The 23,347-nt window shown below is 42.5% G+C and overlaps 1 protein-coding gene across 1 annotated transcript in view; it reads left to right on the top strand.

Moving 5' to 3' along the window:
* Positions 1–23,347, top strand: part of LOC133576551 (steroid hormone receptor ERR2-like) — a 415,815-nt gene that overhangs the window by 206,491 nt on the left and 185,977 nt on the right. Inside the window, exon 3 of the mRNA XM_061929856.1 lies at positions 6,804–6,938. The gene's annotated coding sequence lies outside the window, so the exon portion shown is untranslated. The remainder of the gene's footprint in view (positions 1–6,803; positions 6,939–23,347) is intronic.

The raw sequence follows: 23,347 nt of genomic DNA, 5'->3' as shown, positions 1-23,347 counted from the left end.
TGTTAAAGAAAGGAGACTGATCCAATGCACAGACATTCGCGTGCCACGCTGTCACGACCCAGACGCACACCAGTGCGCAATCATATGGGAGCCGCGCTGAGCGCACCTCCAAGCGCGTCTCGCTGCCGGCGACGGCCAGATATGGGCCCACGCTTCAGCGCCATCCATTTTCAGGGCTAGTTGATTCGGCAGGTGGGTTGTTACACACTCCTTAGCAGGTTCCAACTTCCATGGCCACCGTCCTGCTCTCTATATCAACCAGGGTGAGCCCCACCCCTTTCATGAGCGCACTACGCGCGGAGTGACCCCTGTTACGCACCCCCGGCAACAGGGGTGGCAAGCAGGTAAGCTGCGCGGGCGGAGCGCGCGGAGTGACCCATGTTACGAGCCCCCGGCCACGGGGGTGGCGGGCAGGTAAGCTGCTTACCTGCTGCGCGTGACGCCGGCCGCGGCGAAAGCGGACGAGGCGGGGTGTCGGTGCGGTGGGCGCGGTAGTGACCCTGGACGTGCGTCGGGCCCTTCTCGCGGATCGCCTCAGCTACGGCTCCCGGTGGGGCCCTCTCGGGGGAAGGGGCCTCGGTCCCGGACCCCGGCGAGGCGTCCCTTCTCCGCTCCGTAAAAGTGTCCATCTCTTTTCTTTTTTTTCTTCTGTTGTGGCATATGCAGCAGGTGCCTGCTCGTTTTTCGTATGTGGGTAACAACATTTAACTATGTACCGAATTGGTTTAACTGCCACCCGCAAAAAAAAAAAAAAAAAAAAAAATTAACCCGCCCGACCCGACCCGCGAGCGGATAAAATCTTAGTTTTTTTAATTTCATCCGCCCGATCCGCGGATAATCCGCGGACTCCGCGGTTGTGTCCGCAAACCGCGCATCTCTAGAAGGGACCTTTATTTTGAAGGCGAGTTGCTCCCTCCTCTAGTTTCCGGTAGTGTCCGCACGACAGTCAGACGCCCACTCGTTTACACACAAGACAGGTGTATGTGTTTCAGCACTCCAAGTTTGTTGTTTCTTCCCACAAAGTGCCTTGGAAACATTGTCTGTAAGTCCTGTGTCCGTTTTATTAGTGACATGAAGACGTTGTGTGTGCGTGTAAATGTAGAAATAGTACTGTGCAACGATAGCTTGTTCTACTGTTTAGCTTGTTGCTACTTAGCATGTAGCTCAGTGGTGCTCACACTTTTTCTGCAGGCGAGCTACTTTTCAATTGATCAAGTCGTGGGGATCTACCTCATTCATATATATAATTTATATTTACTTATTTATGAAACATATGTTTTTGTTAACAAGTTAAATATGTTTAATGATAATGCAAGCATGTTTAACACATATAGTTAATATTGTTAATAAGTTAAAGGTGTTTAATGAAAATACAAGTATGTTTAATACATATAGTTAATATTGTTAACAAGTTAAAGGTGTTTAAAGATAATGCAAGCATGTTTAACACATATAGTTAATATTGTTAATAAATTAAAGGTGTTTAATGATAATACAAGAATGTTTAACACATAGTTAATATTGTTAACAAGTTAAAGGTATTTAAAGATAATACAAGCATGTTTAACGCTTATAGTTAATATTGGTAATAAGTTAAAGGTGTTTAAAGATAATACAAGCATGTTTAACACATATAGTTAATATTGTTAACAAGTTAAAGGTGTTTAAAGATAACACAAGCATGTTTAACACATATAGATTCCTTTCTTTCATGAAGACAAGAATATAAGTTGGTGTATTACCTGATTCTGATGACTTGCATTGATTAGAATCAGACAGTAGTGCTGATAAGGTCCGCATTTTCGAATGGAGGAGAAAAAAAGTCCTCCTTTCTGTCCAATACCACATGAAAGTGGTTGCTTTTTGGCATCTTATTTATCCAGCTTCCGTACTCCTTTGTATACACTTTACAAGAAATACATTGTTGGCAAACTCCGTAGCTTGCTAGCTTGTGCACGCCAGCTTTCTGAGACTCTTATTTTGGTAGCGCAAGCAGGATGAAGCAGAGCTTTTATTGTGCAACTGTGCAGTCGGTCTTTGGAGTTTTGACGACAGGTACGGCGCCAGAGTCTGTTGAAATAAAGTGTTTCTCGCCTTCCTGTCGGTAATTTTAATGAGCTGGCAGCAGCCAGCGTCATCTCAGAAGACCCTCGGGTGTCGTGAATGTCAATCAAGTGACGAAAGTGACGTCATAGTGAAGATTTATGATCGCTCATTTTTAGGACTATTTTTTTAATGCCTGGCTGGTGATCGACTGACACACCATCCGAGATCGACCGGTAGCTCGCGATCGACGTAATGAGCACCCCTGATGTAGCTTCTTTGCTCGCTAGCTCACTCCTCTAAGGGAGGGTGCAATGTTTGTAAATGTAAATCTTATTCATGTGTGGCTTTGAGTGTTACAGGGGCTATGTAGGGATATTTACATCACTTTATGAGCACTGTTTACATGCTATTGTATGGGCTGTGTGTGTATGTGTGAAAACATGTTATGCAGCAAACATTTATGGACATTTTGTTATTTAGCAGTGTTTATTTGACATATAATTTGTGTCTCTTTATACAGTTTTACAACAAAAAAGAGAAGATAACAAAAGCAAAAATACATTCAAGGAAAAGAGAAAACAAAGAAAGAAATGACCAATTAGACAAGAAGAAAGGAAAAGTGCATTCTCTGTGAAAACCACTAAAGCTTCTTAAAGATAAAGGCCTGGACTCTTTCTTCTCTTTCCTTGGGATCTTCATGTTAGCTATCTGTCAACTTGTTTACGTCACGGACACAGACACGTAGGACGGAATAAATGTGCTAATTTCACAACTGTATATATCGGTATCGGTTGATATCGGTATCGGTAATTAAGAGTTGGACAATATCGGAATATCGGATATCGGCAAAAAAGCCATTATCGGACATCTCTAATAAAAATGTATCACTTTATGAGTGGGGGACCTTTTGGATCCCAAAGATATTTATTGGGATTGTATTTATCTTTTCACAGTGATTAAAGGGGAACATTATCACCAGACCTATGTAAGCGTCAATATACACCTTGATGTTGCAGAAAAAAGACCATATATTTTTTTAACCAATTTCCGAACTCTAAATGGGTGAATTTTGGCGAATTAAACGCCTTTCTAATATTCGCTCTCGGAGCGTTGTGACGTCACATCGGGAAGCAAACCGCCATTTTCTCAAACACCGAGTCAAATCAGCTCTGTTATTTTCCGTTTTTTCGACTGTTTTCCGTACCTTGGAGACATCATGCCTCGTCGGTGTGTTGTTGGAGGGTGTAACAACACGAACAGGGACGGATTCAAGTTGCACCAGTGGCCCAAAGATGCGAAAGTGGCAAGAAATTGGACGTTTGTTCCGCACACTTTACCGACGAACGCTATGCTACGACAGAAATGGCAAGAATGTGTGGATATCCTGCGACACTCAAAGCAGATGCATTTCCAACGATAAAGTCAAAGAAATCTGCCGCCAGACCCCCATTGAATCTGCCGGAGTGTGTGAGCAATTCAGGGACAAAGGACCTCGCTAGCACGGCAAGCAATGGCGGCAGTTTGTTCCCGCAGACGAGCGAGCTAAACCCCCTATCGACCCTAGCTTCCCTGGCCTGCTGACATCAACTCCAAAACTGGACAGATCAGCTTTCAGGAAAAGAGCGCGGATGAGGGTATGTCTACAGAATATATTAATTGATGAAAATTGGGCTGTCTGCACTCTCAAAGTGCATGTTGTTGCCAAATGTATTTCATATGCTGTAAACCTAGTTCATAGTTGTTAGTTTCCTTTAATGCCAAACAAACACATACCAATCGTTGGTTAGAAGGCGATCGCCGAATTTGTCCTCGCTTTCTCCCGTGTCGCTGGCTGTCGTGTCGTTTTCGTCGGTTTCGCTTGCATACGGTTCAAACCGATTTGGCTCAATAGCTTCAGTTTCTTCTTCAATTTCGTTTTCGCTACCTGCCTCCACACTACAACCATCCGTTTCAATACATTCGTAATCTGTTGAATCGCTTAAGCCGCTGAAATCCGAGTCAGAATCCGAGCTAATGTCGCTATAGCTTGCTGTTCTTTCCGCCATGTTAGTTTGTGTTGGCTTCACTGTGTGACGTCACAGGAAAATGGACGGGTGTTTATAACGATGGTTAAAATCAGGCACTTTGAAGCTTTTTTTAGGGATATTGCGTGATGGGTAAAATTTTGAAAAAAACTTCGAAAAATATAATAAGCCACTAGGAACTGATTTTTAATGGTTTTAACAATTCTGAAATTGTGATAATGTTCCCCTTTAAGTAAAAATAATAATGAAAATAAAATCAATGGTATCATGCATTATTGATCTTTTCAGGGCTCGAATTACTTCACAGTTGTCCAAATACTGCATATTTCAGTTTTACTATAAAAAAAAAAGCAAAGTTGTCTTTGACAGAAAAGGCGTAAGGCATTTTTTTTTACTTTATATCAACCTGAAGTTGATATACAGACTTATTGTAAGCGTTAAATAAATAAATAAAAATAATAATGATTTGACATGTTTTGAACATTTTAATGACTGATACCCTTTATGGGCCCCAGGAGCCCTAAAGGTAAAAAAAAAAAAAATATATATATATATATATATATATATATATATATATACAGTGGGGCAAAAAAGTATTTAGTCAGCCACCGATTGTGCAAGTTCTCCCACTTAAAATGATGACAGAGGTCTGTAATTTTCATCATAGGTACACTTCAACTGTGAGAGACAGAATGTGAAAAAAAAATCCAGGAATTCACATTGTAGGAATTTTAAAGAATTTATTTGTAAATCATGGTGGAAAATAAGTATTTGGTCACTTCAAACAAGGAAGATCTCTGGCTCTCACAGACCTGTAACTTCTTTTTTAAGAAGCTCTTCTGTCCTCCACTCGTTACCTGTATTAATGGCACCTGTTTGAACTTGTTATCTGTATAAAAGACACCTGTCCACACCCTCAAACAGTCAGACTCCAAACTCCACTATGGCCAAGACCAAAGAGCTGTCAAAGGACACTAGGAAAATAATTGTAGACCTGCACCAGACTGTGAAGAGTGAATCTACAATAGGCAAGCAGCTTGGTGTGAAAAAATCAACTGTGGGAGCAATTATCAGAAAATGGAAGACATACAAGACCACTGATAATCTCCCTTGATCTGGGGCTCCACGCAAGATCTCATCCCGTGGGTTCAAAATGATCATGAGAACGGTGAGCAAAAATCCCAGAACCACACGGGGGGACCTGGTGAATGACCTGCAGAGAGCTGGGACCAAAGTAACAAAGGTTACCATCAGTAACACACTACGCCAACAGGGAATCAAATCCTGCAGTGCCAGACGTGTCCCCCTGCTTAAGCCAGTGCATGTCCAGGCCCCTCTGAAGTTTGCCAGAGAGCACATGGATGATACAGCAGAGGATTGGGAGAATGTCATGTGGTCAGATGAAACCAAAATAGAACTTTTTGGTATAAACTCAACTTGTCGTGTTTGGAGGAAGAAGAATACTGAGTTGCATCCCAAGAACACCATACCTACTGTGAAGCATGGGGGTGGAAACATCATGCTTTGGGGCTGTTTTTCTGCTAAGGGGACAGGCCGACTGATCCGTGTTAAGGAAAGAATGAATGGGGCCATGTATCGTGAGATTTTGAGCCAAAACCTCCTTCCATCAGTGAGAGCTTTGAAGATGAAACGTGGCTGGGTCTTCCAGCATGACAATGATCCCAAACACACCGCCCGGGCAACGAAGGAGTGGCTCCGTAAGAAGCATTTAAAAGTCCTGGAGTGGCCTAGCCAGTCTCCAGACCTCAACCCCATAGAAAATCTGTGGAGGGAGCTGAAAGTCTGTGTTGCTCGGCGACAGCCCCAAAACATCACTGCTCTCGAGAAGATCTGCATGGAGGAATGGGCCAAAATACCAGCTACTGTGTGTGCAAACCTGGTAAAGACCTATAGTAATCGTTTGACCTCTGTAATATAACCTTTGTTGGCAATAACAAAGTATTGAGTTGAATTTTTGTTATTGACCAAATACTTATTTCCCACCATAATTTACAAATAAATTCTTTAAAAATCCTACAATGTGAATTCCTGGATTTTTTTTTCAAATTCTGTCTCTCACAGTTGAAGTGTACCTATGATGAAAATTACAGACCTGTCATCATTTTAAGTGGGAGAACTTGCACAATTGGTGGCTGACTAAATACTTTTTTGCCCCACTGTATATATATATTTTGTTATGGTTTGAAAATAAAAAATATGAAAATGGCCCCCGCATGCTTTCATTTTTCTATGTGAGGCCCTCAGTGGAAAAAGTTTGGACACCCCTGGTTGTTGTCCCCTAACATACACTTAGATGTGTTCATGTAACTGCTTTCGTCTGTAAATATAATGGTATTACTGGCTGTCAGTTCCTATTACGGCAGGATCTCACATGAGTAAATATGTATACTTTCATTATACGATATGCGGTACAACAAAGGCACTGAATTGAGACGTTGACTGACTTAAGGGGAAACGCTGTCTGAAATGCTGAAATTATGTATTGATTTCCCGCTGTCTTTCGCCCCAATGCGTCCGTGTAATTGCCTCTTTGCCACTGCGGCCCGACTGTGGAGGCATCACGGCCTCTCGGAGAGTTTCCCTTTAAAAAAACAAGACATAAAAAAAACCAGCTCCAGTCCAGCGAATGACTTCTGTTGCATGGAAGGTTTTTCTTCCGTCGTCAGCAGACACACTGCTGAGCCCTAACTTTTTTTTTTCTCTCTTTTTCAGGGGTTTGTCCTTCTGTCGGGTCCCACTTTGGTGCACAGGATATTTCGGGAACGTCTGCAGGGGATTTCATCACATCTGGCACAAATGTCCACTTGGACTGGAGGAGGATGAGCTGACTTGCGGTCAAAGGTCAAGGTTGGTGTGATGACGCAACTTTTTATTTATTTATTTGGACTGTGGCTAAAATGAATGTGAATAAGTAAAGAAAACAAACAAAAATGGTTTACTGTCATATGTCTATCACTTTGTTAAAGTACCAATGATTGTCACACACACACTAGGTGTGGTGAAATGTGTCCTCTGCATTTGACCCATCCCCTTGATCACCCCCTGGGAGGTGAGGGGAACAGTGGGCAGCAGCGGTGCCGCGCCCGGGAATAATTTTAGTGATTTAACCCCCAATTCCAACCCTTGATGCTGAGTGCCAAGCAGGGAGGTAATGGGTCCCATTTTTATAGTCTTTGGTATGACTCGGCCGGGGTTTGAACTCACAACCTACTGATCTCAGGGCGGACACTCTAACCACTAGGCCACTGAGTAAGGCTCATCCAAAGTAATAAAGGTCCTCTATAATGCCCATTGGACATTTTATAATGCTTAAACAGTAATATGTGTCCCTGGTAGTGTTGTCTTGATACCAATATTTTGATAAATTTTGGTACTTTTCGATACTTTTCTAAATAAAGGGGACCACAAAAAATGGCATTATTGGCTTTATTTTAACAAAAAATCTTACAGTACAATAAACATGCTTTTTATTGCAAGGTTATCCTTAAATAAAATATTGAATATACTAGAAAACTTGTCTTTTAGTAGTAAGTAAGCAAACAAAGGCTCCTAATTTAGTCTGCTGACATATACGGTAACATATTGTGTCATTTTCCATTCTATTATTTTGATAATTTTTGTTACTTTTCGATTCTTTTCTAAATAAAGGGGACCACAAAAAAATGCATTATTGGCTTTATTTTAACAAAAAATCTTAGGGTACATTAAACATATGTTTCTTATTGCAAGTTTGTCCTTAAATAAAATAGTGAACATACTAGACAACTTGTCTTTTAGTAGTAAGTAAACAAACAAAGGCTCCTAATTTTGTCTGGTGACATACGCAGTAACATATTGTGTCATTTATCATTCTATTATTGTGTCAACATTATAAAGGACAAGTGGTAGAAAATGAATTATTAATCCACTTGTTCATTTACTGTTAGTAACTGCTTACTTTCTCTTTTAACATGTCCTATCTACACTTCTTTTAAAATGTAATAATCACATATTTTTCTGTTTGGATGCTTTACATTAGTTTTGGATGATACCACAAATTTAAGTATCAATCTGATACCAAGTAGTTAAAGGATCATACATTGGTCATATTTAAAGTCCTCATGTGTCCAGGGACATATTTCCTGGTTTAAAAACATAATATGAATGTTTTAAAAATGAAAGAAGATGTTGTGATGCCAAAAAATATCTATGTAATCATAGTAGATACGCTCCTGTACTTGGTATCATTACAGTGGATGTTAGGTGTAGATCCACCAATGGCGTTAGTTTACATTTTGACGCCGGTGAGCTACGGTGTGTAGTGAAGCATGTTTAGCTATTCCTCGTCCTGCAGGGATGATACGTGTAAGAAACTCACTTTATTTGTCGCCATGGAGGCGAGGATGAGTGATTTAGAAGTAGCTAAAACGCTGCCGACTGCAGATGGACTTTAGCCGCTAGCTAGCTAGCCATGTGAAGTGAATTATATTTATATAGCGCTTTTCTCTAGTCACTCAAAGCGCTTTACATAGTGAAACCCAGTATCTAAGTTACATTTTAAACCAGTGTGGGTGGCACTGGGAGCAGGTGGGTAAAGTGTCTTGCCCAAGGACGCAACGGCAGTGACTAGGATGGCGGAAGTGGGGTTCGTACCTGGAACCCTCAAGTTGCTGGCACAGCCACTCTACCAACCGAGCTATACAGCCCCATGTCTTAAAGCACCTCTTCCTGAGGGCGTTTCAGTGTTATAACTTCACCTTATCGTTAGTTTTTAAGCCAAAATGCGTCCATTCTCCCTTTTCTGTCTACACACCGTGTCTGCTTGTAAGTACTCTGTGATTGTGCGCTGCCGAACATGCTCCTCTGCTCGTAAAACCAGCAATGTCATGACGTGACGACGACGGGGACGCGGGGGAATGGGGGACCGGTGTTTTTCAGAGGAGGTATAGTACCGAATATGATTCATTAGTATCGCGGCACTAAACTAATACCAGTATACCGTACAACCCTACTCCCCAGTAAAACCCGGTTCAATAATGGCATTGGTTTGATTGATTGATTGAGACTTTTATTAGTAGATTACACAGTACAGTACATACTCTGTACACTGACACTCTTTTTAGACTTTATTGTTGACCTTAGAGGGGAACTGTTGTCAGACTTGCTACTGACAGTTTGGTTATGTTTGGGTTTTCCTGTGTTTAGAACCACTTCCTGTCCTGGTGCTCTTGTTTTGTCAGTGTTTCCTGTTTGGTCTCTTGTGTTTTGCAGCATCTTTACTTTCTATGCCATGTGCTGTCAGCACACCTGTTCCTCGTTTAATTAGTTCTATTTAGTTCCACCCGGGTCCCTACTTCAGTGTTGGATCATTCTCTTCCTCTTCCGTTTGAGACTGATGCTTCCTGTGCTGTTCTGGTTCCAAGCTTCCTTTGTAAGTAAAAATTCTTCTTTTACTTGCATATTCCGACCTGCCATTCTCTGCATCCTTGGGGCCACGCCCAATCAACGCTCACCTGACCTTTTTTGTGATTTTGCCTATCGTTCACAATTATTATGACGAGGGATGGATTTAAAAAAAAAAGAAAAAGCATTCTGACTAATAAATAAATGCGATCAAAAGTCAGCTTACAATGAAGCCTATGGGAGCCTCACTATTCTGCCTATAAAGCCCTATAAAACATCCAAACACCTCCATTAAGGTTTTCTATACCTGATGTAAGTATATATGTAATGTAGTAACAGGCACCTTTTTCATAACATTGAATATTTACGTATTTTGATCATTTTAAGCATATTAATTTCAAAAACACATCACTACGTTCACTTTGTTTTTTCTTCATCACTGATTATTACTCACTGCAGACTTCATGAGAGCCGACAAACATAATAAAAGATCACTTACTGTGCAATGTCTGCTGTCATTAGGATGCCGACTGCCAGGATGTTCATATATTCCCATTTAGATGAAAAATTACTCTTAATCCTCACAAAAAAGTTGTCTCGTCCTCGCCATTCCTGGGTCTAAATTGGATGTCAAAGTTTACCAACTTGTCAGAATACATCCTCAGCCTTCTTCTATCCAGGTGAGAGGCATGATTTATGATTTAGATCTAGAATATACTTCCAAGGTGAAGGAAAACGAGGACGCAGCAGACCACTCGATGATTTAAACATAGATAAATAGTTTGTCTGCGTTAGCACTTATAATAACAATATCACTAATACTTGGTTAATATTCAAGTCACAAAATGTAAATGGAGTATTGTTGGCGCTTTTTGGATTTTATGGGCGGAATAGAGAACCTCCCATTGGCTACACTATAAGCAGACTTTTATTTACGTTTATTAACGAGTTAGAATGCATTATAAACCAAATAAAATGTATTATTATTATTATAAAAAAATCAGTCATTCGTCATGTCTTTCATAATGACTGTGAACGATAGGCAAAATAAATTAAAAAGTGCAATTCCGCTTTAACAGCCAACAGTAGGGCTGGCAAGTTTCAGAACATGACAAGACTGAGACTTTTGTGCCATGATACGTAAAAAAAAAAAAATTGATTTGGCATTTTTTTAATGTTGATTTAAACCTTAAAGGGGAACTGCTCTTTTTTTAGGAATTTTGCCTATCATACACAATCCCTGTGTATGACAAGAACTCATATGTTTCGAGTCATACCAAAGACTATAAAAATGGGACCCATTACCTCACTGCTTTACACTCAGCATCAAGGGTTGGAATTGGGGGGTTCAATCACCAAAAATTATTCTCGGGGGTGGCCACCGCTGCTGCTCACTGCTCCCCTCACCTCCCAGGGGGTGATCAAGGGTGATGGGTCAAATGCAGAGAATAATTTCGCCACAACTAGTGTGTGTGTGACAATCATGGGTGCTTTAACTTTTTCTTTTTTTATTCATTCTAACTCGTAAATAAGGGCTAGCAAAAGTCAGCTAACAATGGAGTGTATAGGAGTTATGACGTCATTGTTGTCATTATTGTCACTAAGGCCCACTTAAAAAAAACCATTAAAAAAAACCTCCCAACATGACTCCCATTTGCATTGTGTGATCGGAATATTAACCAAGTATTAGCGATATTGTTATTGTAAGCGTTGACCAACCTACATTGAGCGGCACATTGATCACACACTTATGCTGTTATATTGACATTTTAAGATGCACCTGCTGCATCTCCTCTGAGCTGGTAAAAGTTAATTCTAGATTAATTCTGACGGCTCTCACTTGTATAGTAGAAAGTTGTTGCCATAAACCGGGAAGTTGGTACACTTTGACATCCAACCTAAACCTGGAGCTGAAGACAAAAAAGTAAAGATTATGATTAATTCTTCATCTTAACGGGAGTATATGAACATCCCATCAGTCGACACCCCGGTGAGAGCAGACATTGTACAGTAAGTGGTTAGTTTTTTATGTTTCTTGTTACTCTACTTTAAAATGGTGGTCTTTCGTGGGTTGTGACAGCCATACTTTGGCGCCCTGGTCCCCAAGACCCGCCTTACCTTGCTTCTGATTGGTTTATATTGCGTGGTGCCTTCCGTGGTTGGTTAGATTAAGGCACAAAAGACAATGAATTGGTCTGGAATTGGTTATCCCGCTCAATTACTCGAACTATGGCAAGCCACGGGAACAAGAGTTTATTATCATGGAGAAAATAAAATATTTCACATCTATTACGTTAGAGCAGTGCAGAGTTACAGATTACTGCCTGCAACATGTTTTAAAAAAAGCTGGCACAAGTGGCAAAAAGACTGAGAAAGTTGAGGAATGCTCATCAAACACTTATTTGGAACATCCCACAGGTGAACAGGCTAATTGGGAACAGGTGGGTGCCATGATTTTTTCGGAGTGTTCCTACTTTAATTCCCCACGGCCGTCCGGTCGAAAAGGAGGAGGATTAGCAGTCGTTTTTAAAAATGACTTTAAATGCCGTCAGATCCGCCTACAATCCTCCTTTTCAAGCTTCGAACTGTGCATGTTTGAACTGGGTCTTTCTGATGTCGTCCTGTGTGCCGTCATCTATCGACCACCCAAGTACCACAAAGACTTTATAACTGACTTTTCTGAATTTCTGGCTGAAATCCTGCCCAAATATGATCGTGTCCTTATTGTGGGTGATTTTAATATTCACACCTGCTGTCCAGATGAGCCGCTTTCCAGGAGCTTCCTGAATATAATCGACTCATTTAACTTTGTACAGTCTGTGTGTGGTTCTACACATGAACGCGGGCATACACTCGATTTAGTGCTCTCGTATGGTTTGTGTGTTTTTAATTTGGACATTTGCGACGCTGTGTTCTCTGATCACATGCCGATCCTGTTTGATATTGCCACGCAGTGTCCAGTTAAATTGTGCGCACCGCCCCAACGCTCTCGCATGTTTAATTCTTCGTCTCCTGCTCGGTTCTCCTCTATTTTTTTGACTCTTTGTGATGATAATTCTGCAGCATCTGTGTGTCTGAATACTGAAGAGTTGGTTTCTGGGTTCAACTCTATCTGTTCACAAACACTGGACACGATCGCGCCTTTCAAATGCCGCCGCGCTAAAGCCACGCCTCAACCCTGGTTGAATGACGTCACTCGGGCTGCCAGGCGCGTATGTAGAAGAGCAGAGAGAAAATGGAAAAAAGACAGGCTGCATGTGTCCTTTGCCATTTTTAAAGAAAGCCTGTTTTCCTTTCAGATGACTGTAAAAGCAGAAATGAATATATATCTATCTCAGATTATATCTTCTAACTGTAACAACCCCAGAGTTCTGTTTAAAACTATTAACACTGTCATTGATGCTCCCAAATCTGCTGGTTTTGATGCTTCTTTTGAATTCTGTGAAAATTGTCTCCATTTTTTCACTGACAAAATTGTGTCAACTAGAGCCAGTCTATCTCAGCCTTCATATGACCCTTCTGTTCCCCTGCATTTCTCTTCTGTTTTCCATCAGTTTGAGCCGGTGTCCTTTTCTTTTTTAAGTGACACAGTTAGTCATATGAAGCCCTCTGGTTCTCCTGCAGATGCCCTCCCACCTCGCCTGTTTAAGGAGGTACTTGCTACTATTGGATCAAGTGTCCTTAACATTATCAATAGTAGCCTCTCTTCTGGAATAGTTCCAGTAGAGTTTAAACATGCAGTGGTACGACCTCTACTTAAAAAACCCAGCCTCGACCCCTCTCTCCTCTCTAACTTCAGACCTATCTCTAATCTTCCATACATTTCCAAAATATTAGAGAAGGTTGTCTACAGTCAGTTGCTGCCCTTCTTAGAGGATAATGGTATCACTGAGCTGTTCCAGTCCGGTTTTAAAGCCCTCCACAGCACAGAGTCAGCGCTTCTAAAAGTTTTTAACGATATCCTCCTGTCCACTGATTCTGGTAAATATGTTGTCCTGGTGCTTTTAGATCTGTCTGCTGCGTTCGACACCGTCGACCACGCCACCTTAATCACTCGTCTTGAGAACTGTGTGGGCATTAAGGGCGCCGCCCTCAACTGGTTCCGGTCGTACCTAACCGACAGGAGTTTTTGTGTAAAAGTAGACAGTTTTATGTCGTCCACAGCTCCTTTACCACATGGGGTCCCCCAGGGTTCAATCCTTGCCCCAATTTTATTTGCGCTTTACCTTCTCCCCCTTGGTTCTATTTTTAGGAAGTACAGTATTGCATTTCATTTTTATGCCGATGATTGCCAGATTTATTTTCCCATGGCACAAAATAACACGGTTCAAAGTCTTATTGACTGCCTGCACGACATCAAAGTCTGGCTTTCAGCTAACTTCCTGAGCCTAAATGAAGACAAAACAGAAGTTATGTTGTTCGGTCCAAGTCGCTCTCCCTCCCCCAACGTTGACCTCGGCACTCTGACCCCGTATCTCAGCGACTCTGTCACAAACCTGGGGGTAAAGTTTGACTCAGATTTTAAATTCGAAAAACAAATCAGCAGCGTCGTTCAAAAAAGCTTTTATCAATTACGCCAAATAGCGAAAGTGAAACCGCTTCTATCAAGACATGATCTTGAGAAATTAATCCACGCTTTTATCTCGACTCGTCTTGATTACTGTAATGCCCTGTATGTTGGCATTAGCCAGGCCTCCCTCGCCCGCCTGCAGCTCGTGCAGAACTCTGCTGCTCGTCTGCTAACACAGACCCGCAGACGTGAGCACATCACCCCTATTTTAGCGTCCCTTCACTGGCTCCCTGTGCGTTACCGAATACATTTTAAACTCCTTTTATTTGTTTTTAAATGTCTAAACAACCTCGCGCCAACCTATCTCTCCGACCTCCTTCAGCCTTACTGCCCCACCCGATCCTTAAGATCAGCCGATCAGCTGCTGTTGACGGTCCCTGACACAAGGCTGAAGCTTAGAGGTGACAGAGCTTTCGCCGTTGCTGCTCCCAAGCTCTGGAACGACCTACCCCTGAGTGTTAGACAAGCCTCCTCTCTTCCTGTTTTTAAATCTCTCTTAAAAACATACTTTTATTCCATGGCTTTTAACACTGAGTGATATCCATCCTGCAATGGCGCCCCATAATACACCTGCTGTGATCCTGTTTTTATGTTTTTATGTTTTTATTAATTCTATTTTAATTATTTATTTTTTATCATGTTCTGTTTGTGTTGTGTTGTGTTTGCTCGGTACTCGTTTTATCTTTTAACCTGCTCATTGTACAGCACTTTGGCTACCCCTGTGGTAAATTTTAAATGTGCTTTATAAATAAAGTTGATTTGATTTGATTTGATGATTTTGTATAAAAGCAGCTTCCATGAAATGCTCAGTCATTCACAAATAAGGATGGGGCGAGGGTCACCACTTTGTGAACAAATGCGTGAGCAAATGTTTGAACAGTGTAAGAACAACATTTCTCAACGAGCTATTGCAAGGAATTTAGGGATTTCACCATCTACGGTCCGTAATATCATCAAAGCAGGTGCATCTTAAAATGTCAATATAACAGCATAAGTGTGTGATCAATGTGCCGCTCAATGTAGGTTGGTCCGCACACTCCTCAGGGCCCGCGACGCAGCCTTCAGGTCAGGGGACAGGGCACTGTACAGTGTTGCTAGAGCCGACCTGAAGAGAGGGATTAAAAAAGCAAAGGCGGACCACAGGAGGTGCATAGAGTCCCATCTGTCCATGACATCACGAACTTCAGAGGCTGCAATATGACAACTGCGGATCAGAGTGTGACACTGGCAGAGGAGCTTAACTGTTTCTTTGCCCGTTTCGAAACCCCCCAGCGACACTCATCTGCTCCAGCCCTGCCTCCACCCTCACCGGGCTCCGGCGCCACTCCACTCACTGTACAGGAGCACAGTGTCAGACGAGTGCTCCTGGCTGTGAACCCCAGGAAGGCTACCGGACCAGACTGAGTACCTGGAAAGGTGCTCAGGACGTGCGCCCACCAGCTCGCTCCCCCCCTCACCAGGATCTTCAACCTCTCCCTGGCTCAGGCAGTCATCCCATCCTGCCTGAAGTCATCTACAATAATCCCGGTGCCGAAGAAGTCTCCCATCACCAGCCTGAATGATTACCGACCAGTGGCCCTCACTCCGGTAATCATGAAGTGCTTCGAGCGACTTGTTCTCCAGCACATCAAGGACCATATCCCTCCAGACTTCGACCCCCACCAGTTCGCATACCGGGCAAACAGGTCCACAGAGGACGCCATCGCTGTTGCTCTCCACTCTGCTCTGAACCACCTGGAGCAGCAGCAGAGCTACGTCCGGATGCTCTCTGTGGACTATAGCTCTGCCTTCAATACAATAATCCCGGACAGACTCTGCAATGAACTGGACACTCTTGGCCTCCCCCCTCTCACAAACGCCTGGATAAGGGACTTCCTAACGGACCGACCCCAGAATGTGAGACTTGGCCCGCACCTCTCATCCTCCCGCACGCTGAGCATCGGCTCCCCACAGGGCTGTGTGCTGAGCCCCCTCCTCTACTGCCTTTACACCCATGACTGCAGTCCGGCCCACAGTGACAACCTTACCGTCAAGTTCGCCGACGATACCACAGTGGTCGGGCTCATCTCCAGGGGTGACGAGGCTGCCTACAGAGAGGAGGTCCTGAAGCTGACGGCCTGGTCTTCGGAGAACAACCTCGCTCTCAACACCAGCAAGACCAGAGAGATCATCGTGGACTTCAGGAGGAGCAGCACCGACCCTGCCCCCCTCTACATCAACGGCGAGCGTGTAGAGAGGGTCCACACCTTCAGGTACCTTGGAGTCCACATCTCTAATGACTTCTCCTGGACAGTCAACACCACATCAATCATCAAGAAGGCTCAGCAGCGGCTACACTTCCTTAGAGTCCTCGGGAAGTACAACCTGAAGCCTGACCTGCTGCTGACCTTCTACCGCTCGTCCATCGAGAGCCTGCTGACCTACTGTATTACGGTATGGTACGGCAGCTGCACTGCAGCAGACAGGGAGAGGCTGCAAAGAGTGGTCAAGACGGCTCAGAAGATCATCGGCCGCCCTCTCCCCTCTCTGACGGACATCTACACCTCCCGCTGCCTCAACAGAGCCAGTGCCATCATCAAGGACAGCACCCACCCTGGCTCTGACCTGTTCCACCTGCTGCCCTCTGGGAAGCGCTACAGGTGCATTAAAACCAAAACAAACAGGCTAAAGAACAGCTTCTTCCCCAGGGCCATAACCATCCTGAACGGACTGCCCCATTGTCCCTCATAACTGCCTTCTCTTCGGTGCAATAACCCATTCCACCAACCACCCTGTTTTTGTTTTGTTTTTTTCATGTATATATTCATTTCACACCATATTCATTGCACTCCTACATTTGTTATATTTCTATATATTTGCACATTGTTTTTCTAGCATGCACACATCGCACTGTATGGAATGGCCTCAATCTCGTTACCTTGCGTAATGACAATAAAGCTGATTCTGATTCTGATTCTGAAAGGGTTCAGAGAATCTGGAGAAATCACTGCACGTAAGCGATGATGTTACGGACCTTCAGGCGGTCCTGATTTTTTAAAAATGCCATCAGTGTGTAAAGGATATCACCACATGGGCTCAGGAACACTTCAGAAAACCACTGTCCGTAACTACAGTTGCTCGCTACATCTGTAAGTGCAAGTTAAAACTCTACTATCCAAAGCGAAAGCCATTTATCAACAACACCCAGAAACGCCACAAGCTTCGCTGGGCCCGAGCTCATCTAAGATGGACCGATGCAAAGTGGAAAAGTGTTCTGTGGTCTGACGAGTCCACATTTGAAATTGTTTTTGGAAACTGTGGACTTTGTGTCCTACGGACCAAAGAGAAAAAGAACCATCCAGATTGTTCTAGGCACAAAAGTCAAAAGCCAGCATCTGTGATGGTATGGGGGTGTATTAGTGCCCAAGACATGGGTAACTTACACATCTGTGAAGGTGCCATTAATGCTGAAAGGAGTTTTGGAGGCAACATATGTTGCCATCCAAGCAACGTAATCATGGACGCACCTGCTTATTTCAGCCTATTTTAATTTTATTTTTAATTTTTTTACAAAGATTTGCATGTTTTCAAACTATTAAGTTTCGGTTTAGGCAACATTTAATATATGGCATCTATTACGTTAGAGGAGTGCAGAGTTACAGTGTATATGTAAAAAGTGGCTAAAGCATTAAAGCTGCAGGCCCAGGGATTGATTGATTGAAACTTTTATTAGTAGATTACACAGTACAGTACATATTCCGTACAATTGACCACTAAATGGTAACACCCGAATAAATTTTTCAACTTGTCCATGTTAATCAATTCATGGTAGGGCTTAGTACAAGAAACTGTATAAATTCCAGCATTGAGGGAAGATTTTGGACATACCTCCAGTATACTCATACTTGCCAACCTTGAGACCTCCGATTTCAGGGGGTGGGGTGGGCGTGGTCGGGGTGGGGCGGGGGCGTGGCTAAAAGGGGAGGAGTATATTTACAGCTAGAATTCACCAAGTCAAGTTTTTCATAGATATATATAAGAAATACTTGACGTTCAGTGAATTCTAGCTATATATATATATATATATATATATATATATATATATATATATATATATATATATATATATATATATATATATATGGACGGCGTGGCGCAACCCGAGGGTCCCTGGTTCAATCCCCACCTAGTACCAACCTCGTCATGTCCGTTGTGTCCTGAGCAAGACACTTCACCCTTGCTCCTGATGGGTGCTGGTTAGCGCCTTGCATGGCAGCTCCCTCCATCAGTGTGTGAATGTGTGTGTGAATGGGTAAATGTGGAAGTAGTGTCAAAGCGCTTTGAGTACCTTGAAGGTAGAAAAGCGCTATACAAGTACAACCCATTTATCATTATTTATTTATATATATACTGGTGTGTATATATATATATATATACGTATATATATATATATATGTATTTTATTATATATATTTATTTTATTATATATATATATAAAATAAATACTTGTACCACTTATTTTATAATATATATATATATAAATAAGAGAAATACTTGAATTTCAGTGTTCATTTATTTACACATATACACACACACATAACACTCATCTACTCATTGTTGAGTTAAGGGTTGAATTGTCCATCCTTGTTCTATTCTCTGTCACTATTTTTCGAACAATGCTGAACATGATGATGCATTCTGTGCGGCACGCACAAAAGTGCTTTCATCAAATGCACTAGATGGCAGTATTGTCCTGTTTAAGAGTGTCACAACATTGCTGTTTACGGCAGACAAACTGCTTTACGGTATACAAAAACGTGGCTGCTGTTGTTGTGTGTTGTTGCCACGCTGGGAGGACGTTAATGAAACTGCCTAACAATAAACCCACATAAGAAACCAAGAACTCGCCCTCCATCATTCTACAGTTATAACGTTATTGGGCAGGTATGCTGTTTATGTTGTGGGTTAGCGGACTCAGGTCCTCATGGACCTGAGTCCGCCTGAATTTCGGGAGATTTTCGGGAGAAAATTTGTCCCGGGAGGTTTTCGGGAGAGGCGCTGAATTTCGGGAGTCTCCCGGAAAATCCGGGAGGGTTGGCAAGTATGAGTATACTATTTTTGTAAAGTATTAAACGTAGATGAAAAACAATAGAAAATGGGACCTTTAAGTGCACCATGACAAACTACCGTATTTTCCGCACCATTAGCCGCACCTAAAAACCACAAATTTACTCAAAAGCTGACAGTGCGGCTTTTAACCCGGTGCGCTTTATATATGGATAAATATTAAGATTCATTTTCATAAAGTTTCGATCTCGCAACTTAGGTAAACAGCCGCCATCTTTTTTCCCGGTAGAACAGGAAGCGCTTCTTCTTCTACGCAAGCAACCGCCAAGGTAAGCACCCGCCCCCATAGAACAGGAAGCGCTTCTTCTTCTACTGTAAGCAACCACCCGCCCCCGGAAGAAGAAGAAAAAACGCGCGGATATCACCGTACGTTTCATTTCCTGTTTACATCTGTAAAGACCACAAAATGGCTCCTACTAAGCGACAAGGATCCGGTTCATGAAAAGACGCAATCTCTCCATCCGCACACGGATTACTACCGTATTTCACAGCAACTGATATTCCTGTGAACCGCACTGTGGAACGGGAGCACGTACGGTGAATATTCGCACCACAGGGAATGAGAAGTCATCCTTCACTGTGGTTCTAGCTTGCCATGCTAATGGCCAGAAACTTCCACCCATGGTGATATTCAAAAGGAAGACCTTGCCAAAAGAGACCTTTCCAGCCGGCGTCATCATAAAAGCTAACTCGAAGGGATGGATGAAGAAAAGATGAGCGAGTGGTTAAGGTAAGTTTAAGTTTACGCGAAGAGGCCGGGTGGCTTTTTTCACGCAGCTCTGTCCATGTTGATATACGTATGTTTGTGATTGCACATTTGCGTACATTTTGGGAGTGAACAGAGTTGTTAGAACGCTGGTTTTTAATATATTATTAAAGTTTGACTGACCTATCTGACTGTTTTTTTGACATTCCTTTAGCGCAGTTAGATGCGGCTTACAACACGGGGCGGCTTATTGGTGGACAAAGTTTTGAAATATGCCGTTCATTGAAGGCGCGGCTTTTAACCCAGGGCGCCTTATGGTGCGGAAAATACGGCTGTATAAGTTATTGTGTTGGCCTGAATGAGTGAGGTGGTCTCCTCATGCTGCTTTTAAACTCTCTCAGGATGCTCGGCCTGTCTCCACAAAATAGACGACAATGAATCCTCCTCATGAAATGTCTCTTATTTAGGACAATGAGTCTTGTGGGCTTTCCTAGATTCCCTTATCAGGTTAAAGAATAGTTCGACTACCTCTCAACCTGACACAATGGTGGAATCATGTAGCGTGTCAAACATGCCACACCAAAAGTGGTTAAAAATGGATTGGTATTCCTCTGCTGTGTCATTGTGTGACTCTAAATTGCTCCTGCGGAATCCAATAGTCTTTTCTTTGCTTTGCTAATTATTAATTACCCATCTCCATGCATATGTGTTTATTCCTAATTGCATTTGATGGATGACTGGCAGCTCTGACACCTCATTAGAGCGGATTAATTGAACGACACAATATTTATGTCTCGCGCAATGACCAGTTATCCCGCCATCCATCAGCGGGATGATCTCGCTGATTGAAAACCACTGGTCCGTGTAATCCTAATTATTTGGAATTAGAAAGGAATTTATGGCTTCTCCTGGCGTTTTTCTGTGATGACGGCAAATTGGAAACATTAAATGCATAACGAGGGAGAAAATGAGGGGAAGACACAATCATGGAATTAATGTGGGTGAATGTCGGAGAGAGGGGAACGCTTGGGGTGGAAGGGGGGGTTATTAAACAAACCAGGTGCGTGCCTCAAAGACATGCATTTTTTTTTTTTTTCATTTGACAGCCCAATGCCATTGAAGTCGTGCAGTTTTAGGGAAATAAGCATATTAATCAATAAACTCATTCATTGATCGATTGTGTGGAGTCAACCAGTAGGAACACCGTTGATTCAGTTCAGGTGCAAGTACCGTATTTTTCGGACTATAAGTCGCAGTTTTTTTCATAGTTTGGCCAGGCTCCAGTGCGACTTACAGTATATATGTTTTTTTCCTTCTTTATTATGCATTTTTGGCAGGTGCGACTTATACTCCGGTGCGACTTATACACCGAAAAATACGGTAGCTTTGCATAAGTTGACGTCCGCACAATAATTTGCATGGAAACAGGAGTTCAGAACATCCAAAGTTTGTAGAAAATAATATTTTCTAAGAGATACAATGAATCCATGAATGGATTGTCAGTTTTCCAAAGGGTCAATGAAGGAAAATAGCCATCACTACTCAAATCTCACATTCTGCGCTCAAGCAGCCTTTGTGAGCTATCTGTGTGTCACATTCAAACAGTGTTGTCACTTCGAAGGATGGGAATTGTTCTATTTAAATCTTCATTAAACTTCTTTTTGCAATTGTGTGACACTTTAAAGTTAACCTTTGTGGTGTTGTTTTGAATGTTTTTGCTGAAGTTAACTTCATTTTACAATTGTGGGTACTTCAACATTACAGCGTTTGGCTCGGGGTCTCCAAAGACATGCACCTGGGGATAGGTTGATTGGCAACACTAAATGGGCCCTAGTGTGTGAATGTGAGTGTGAATGTTGTCTGTCTATCTGTGTTGGCCCTGCGATGAGGTGGCGACTTGTCCAGGGTGTACCCCGCCTTCCGCCCGATTAGAGCTGAGATAGGCTCCAGCGCCCCCCGCAACCCCGAAAGGGATAAGCGGTAGAAAATGGATGGTATTTTTACTGTTGTTAACTTGTTTTTACACTAATGAGGCACTTTGGGGTGGTATAGCTCGGTTGGTGGAGTGGCCGTGCCAGCAACTTGAGGGTCCCAGGTTCGATCCCCGCTTCCGCCATCCTAGTCACTGCCGTTGTGTCCTTGGACAAGACACTTTACCCACCTGCTCCCAGTGCCACCCACACTGGTGTAAATGTAACTTAGATATTGGGTTTCACGATGTAAAGCGCTTTGAGTCACTAGAGAAAAGCGCTATATAAATATAATTCACTTCAATTTAGTGTTGTTGTTTTTGATCTTTCAAGAGTGGTTAACTTGTTTAACATCTTTGAAGTTACATTGTTGTTGAATTTACTTTTTGTTACACTTGTGGGGCACTTTGAAGTGAAACGGAAGTGTTGTTCTTTTCAATATTTATAGAGTGATTAACATATTTTACACTTTTGAGCAGTGTTTGGAAAATGTATTTTTAAAAGTTTTTAGTTACTTTACCGAAAAAGTAATTGAATTATCAATGGAATTACTACAAATGTAATTAATTTCTAGGGGGGAAAAAATTCAAATATGTAGCATATACAGTTGAGAGACGTTTCATGAGAGCAGTGTGCGTGCATGCTTGTGTGTGTGTGTCTTTAAAAGGCGGTGCCTGTTGCCAAGGGACGGGTGGTGTCAGCATAAGTGCGCTCGAAGCAGCATTTTAGCTCAGCTGTGTTTGTTAGCTTAGCAGCGGCATTTTGCCAGCTCTTATGGCAGTTCTGTGCCGTGTGTGTACTTAGTCTACATGTTGTTTGCTGTGTAATGTTGCCTCTTCACATCACGTTCATTTTAGCATAGTGCTGGTGATTGCTTTCATTAGTGAAACGTTTGCAACTGCTTTGAACTTGCTGTGCTTCTGACGCTGTCTTGTGGACATACATTACAACCACATCAAAAGCAGCGTGCCACGTTACATCAGAAGCATCGGTAACGGTGTTGTGATCTACGTAAAAGTAATGCGATTACTCGTTACTAGTAGTTAGTCATTTTCAAATGTTGACCTACTCAGTGGCCTAGTGGTTAAAGTGTCCGCCCTGAGATCGGTAGGTTGTGAGTTCAAACCCCGGCCGAGTCCTACCAAAGACTATAAAAATGGGACCCATTACCTCCCTGCTTGGCACTCAGCATCAAGGGTTGGAATTGGGGGTTAAATCACCAAAAATGATTCCCGGGCTACTACGCTACTACCAAGAATGTATTGGGCGGATGCAGGTCCGAAGCAAAGACAAAACTGGCGGCAGAGGTTTTTCGAAGGAATTTTCAGGCGAAGAATCAGGGTAATAAAACTTTTTAATGTCTTGGAGTTCATTGAAAACACTCTGTGGATTGATGGAAGGAGTTTTAAATCCGAAGGAAAAGATGGTTCATGCCCCGATTGATACTGTTCCAGATGAAGTTTGCTATTGAATAGAATAGAAATTACTTTATTGATCCCTGGGGGAAATTCAGCACTACAGT

This window comes from Nerophis lumbriciformis, linkage group LG34, assembly GCF_033978685.3.
Source record: "Nerophis lumbriciformis linkage group LG34, RoL_Nlum_v2.1, whole genome shotgun sequence".
In the NCBI taxonomy this organism is placed as follows: domain Eukaryota; kingdom Metazoa; phylum Chordata; class Actinopteri; order Syngnathiformes; family Syngnathidae; genus Nerophis; species Nerophis lumbriciformis.
Note: the sequence above shows the minus strand (reverse complement) of the source record. Positions and strands in the feature narration are given on the sequence as shown.